Raw genomic sequence first — 4,373 nt, 5'->3', positions numbered from 1 at the left:
CCAGCTCACGTCCCGTTTAAGCGTGCGAAATTTTCATTCATAAATGCACATTGAAGTTGGGGGGCATGTTGCATGTTGAATGGTACACGGTGCACGTTGCATGGAGCTGGAGATACTACTATAAGCGTATCTCTGGCCTCACACAATGGCCTGTTGCAAAATGATTTTCGTATGAGTTTTGTATTGAGGCACAAACGGCCCCGAACATCCATATCCATCTCCCACAGCGCAACGGATGCGTGGCATTCAGCTTCAGCTACCGATGTTTGCAGCCAAACTGTAACTGTAGTGAAATTAATTTCACATTTGCATTGGCATTGGCATCGGTGTAAATATTTGGACTAGCCATGAAATCCATGGTCAGGTCTCTTTCTGTTTCTGTTACTGTTTCGGTTTCTGTTTCTGTTTTGCTTCCCTTTTAGTTCTGGTGGCAAGGTCAAGTTCTATTCTGTTGAACATCTGTGCTATGATGTGCTGTGCGTTCTTCTTGGCCAGCTGGTTCAGTTTGGTATTGGTTCGGGCCAGACTCGGATTCGTTGCACAGTAGCCAACCACGCAGGACGGCTACTGTGTCCTGGGTATATTCTATCTCCTAGTCACGGCCGTGGCTAATCTTGTGAGGAGAATCAATGCCAGGGCCAGTGCCAGTGCCAATGCCAGTCTCGAACAATGGAAGGCGTCTAAATGGCATGTGCCCTGGAATCAAGGCTCAAGTTTCCCACTTTCCTTGGCACCATCCTCGCTGAGGATCTGGATCTGGCTTTCCAGGATCGTGTTCGCTATGGTCCTTTCCCCAAACTCCCATATTCAATTTCGATTTGTTCGCCTTTTAATTCGCAATGCTCCCTTTATTTCTGGCTAATGGCCATGATCAAAAGGTAATTGAAATCAGGCTCAATTCCCTGGCCACCCAAAAACGTAATTGCACCATAATTTTGATCCCATTTTAATGACTTTATTTACCAAAAGGCTATCTCTCAGCTGCTGCTGGAGGATCAGATGTTGGGCTCTCAGGCTCTTGGGTGCGTGCCGCAGAATGTAACAATTGAAATACCCCTGATTGCAAATTGCATTTTAATCAGCTCTATTGTGTATAATTAAAATGCGTTTATCGCATTTCCTGTGGGGTCCAGGGCCTCTCTCCAGTTTCTCCAGTTCTCATCCCACTTATAAGCTAGCATTGGGCTCCACTTGAAATGAAGTTATCAACACTTTGCCACAAATTTTCTTCTCGTTCGCATTATGTTTTGGATGGGGGATGCCTCACCACGAGGCAGCATCGGCTAATTGGCCAAGAGTTGCATGTCCATCCCGCAACGCGTGTCCATTGGGCGATCGACGGGACGATGGCATTTAAATAGCCGCAGAGCACGCAAATAGGGAGCGATTCCCCAGGTGAAAGCATCCGAAAGCAGAAACCAATTAAAAACAGAGCCCAAGGAATGGGCATCCAGCCTCCAGCATCAGGGATTAGCGATTCTGAGCTGGAAGAAATGTTCTCTAAGAGGCAGAGGAAATGGCAAGCCTTTAAGAACTTCCAATAGATTTCATTCGAGCCAAGAACCAAAGACTTAGAGCTGAAAGTATGAAGACGAGAAACTATCGTTGCACTTTATAGGTGAACATTTTCTATCATTATCAAACTACTATAAATGGCGATATGAAAGATCGTATACACAGCGATAGCGAAGCTAAGAAGTCAATGTAGGATTGAGAGAGAATGGATAATACCTTGAAATAAGATGAAAGATAATTACCATTATGAAGAAGGTAAAGCCCAATGAATGGGAGACACTTAACTGAATTCTCTTATATGGACTACTTTATTTAGAATTAGACAGGAAATTTCAATAAAGACCACGGTCGTAAAACCGGACCTAACGGTAAATATGATGCCACACAATTACTAGAATTAAGAAACTATAGGTTCATATTTTTAAGATAACATTTGTATTCTCAATCACATGAAAATCCAATCAATTCTGCATTCATATTCAACTACCTTTTGGATTCTTTAAAGGCAATAAATGACACTCAATTAAGTAATCGTATTTCAAATCGGTGTTTCTTATACGTACATACGTGCTGATTGGGGCTAGGGACAAAGAATATCACTATTATCAAGCGCTCAAATTCAAATATGAATCGTATGCTATTTGTTGCGCATTAAGAAAAAAGCAACTACCAGAAATTGGGACACCAGATTCCAGATTCAAACATATTTCTGAAGTTCATTCGCACATAAAACGGAGCATTCGAAATAGTTCAAAAAACTGGGGGAAATTGTTAAATATGAACTATATATTTAATCAAATATTTATAGATTGTTCGTCAGAGTATTTTGCATCATAGATTTGGCCTTCTGTGGCCTTTAAGCTAATGGTAGATTAAATACTTGTTCAATGGTATTTCGGGATGGGATACAAGTTTGAGATGAGAAACGATCCATCAATTTAAGGTTCTCTAACTTTTAGTGGTTCAGACTATCCTACCGTTACAGCAACCACATTAACAGATCTTTTTCCTCTGTTGCCAATGAGATCATTGATCATTAGGTCTCATAAATGGCAATTAAAACTAGCGACACGTTCCAGCCATTTGGCTCTAAGTAAGAGCCGAATTATTTCGGAGCGGCAGCAGGGGCTGGGCCACAAAAAACCAAACAAAACAATGTCCCGGAAAGGGGGCGGAGAGACCTATCATAGTCGCTAGAGATTCCAGCGCCAAGATACACGGAGACGGTGTAAATTTCCACAAACTGCGATGACCAAACACAAAACACACAGGCACACCGAGTCCGAGACCGAGCCCGAGCACACCAAAAAGTAAAGAAATATGAAATTATTAAAACTACAAAGCCCCAGAGTGCGAGTCCGAGTCCTTATCCTTATCCCCGGCCTCCTCGTCGTCCTTTTCCCTCTCGATGATGCGCAAAGATAAAGCAAATGGAGAAATAATAAAAAAAGAAAAGTAACAAATACCAAGGGCTATTAACGACCGCAGGATCGGAGCTCGATGGTCGAGAGGGAAAATGCCTAGTCATGGGGGAGATTTTCCTTGGCATCTCCATTTTCTATTGATATTTCTATTTGGAACTGGAACCGCGTTAAATAAGTCATAAATTTCATTGACCTTATCCTTGAAGTCTATCAATTTTTCATATTTAACGCCATTGTCCTCCAGCGACTCCTGATGGGCCGCTATCCTTTAATCCTTTTGCAGCTCGACTTGAAGTCGTACTTGGACCTTGGAATAAGGGAATCATGCGGGATCTGCTCGGTTGCGTGTAATTGTCAGTTTTCGAGGGAATTAAGTCACATAAATCGTGTTGACTTAGGACCCAAAACGAAGATACTTATCGCTGGAGTGCTCCTCTCCCTCTTTCTCCCCCTATATGCCTCTGCTCTGTGGTCTCAACTGTTGGCTGTGTGGTCTTCTGGCCTCATGAAGTTTTTGGGGATAAGTGCGAGTAAGTACGAAGATTGTGTCCCACAGAAGGGGGTTCCAATCGGCTTACTTGCGACGAGTGTCGGACCTTCTCGATGGGACAACATCTGATCCTCAGCTTAGTCGGGTATCGTACTGACGGTGCCCTCGGCCCCTCCTCATCGTCTGCAGATGTTTGACCACTCTTTTAATGATAAAGATACAGTTCAAGGGATCGCTTAAACTATTCTCCCTAACCATCTTACAGCATCTGAATAGCAGAGATTCTATTATATTAAAATTAATCGGTAATCGGGATTGAAAACTACAGAGATATTTTGGTATTAAAGTGGAACTCCAGCATTTTCTGTTGTGTTTCACAGACACTTTTATGGGAACTAGGATCACAGCTATATAAATGGCTTCCACTTCTACTAAGTAGCTCTGTAGATTCGAGCGAAAATAAGGCATTCTTAAACTTTAAAATTGGGTAATATTTATTCTTAAAAGAGAATTAAACAATGCATTGTTTTAATGTTGGCTATATATTCCGAAAAAGGTCAATTATGAGTAATTTGGAGGTAAATAATGAACAAATTTACAAAAATTTAATGGTGCCCCTCTGATTCCCACGAAAGATATGTTAAATTATGAAGTGCACGTTTACCTGGAAAGAGTTCGTCGAGCATTTGGCTTTTTCATCTATGATTTCTTATAAATTTGATCCTAATGGGTTTCACATTATATTCAACAAGTGGCATGAGATAGTGCCACTCCAAAGCCCTCGTTCCCGCTTCCTGCCCTACAATGAGCTAGTTCCCTTTCCTTTCCTTTCCTGCTCGAGTCACTCCTTCCTCCCGCCCAATCGCTAGCGACCGTGTGCGTTTGCCCTGGAGGCCAGTCAAGGGGTAATATGGTTCAACACCAATTTAGACACTTCATGCATC

This window comes from Drosophila pseudoobscura, chromosome X, assembly GCF_009870125.1.
Source record: "Drosophila pseudoobscura strain MV-25-SWS-2005 chromosome X, UCI_Dpse_MV25, whole genome shotgun sequence".
In the NCBI taxonomy this organism is placed as follows: domain Eukaryota; kingdom Metazoa; phylum Arthropoda; class Insecta; order Diptera; family Drosophilidae; genus Drosophila; species Drosophila pseudoobscura.
This window is presented reverse-complemented; position numbering follows the sequence as displayed.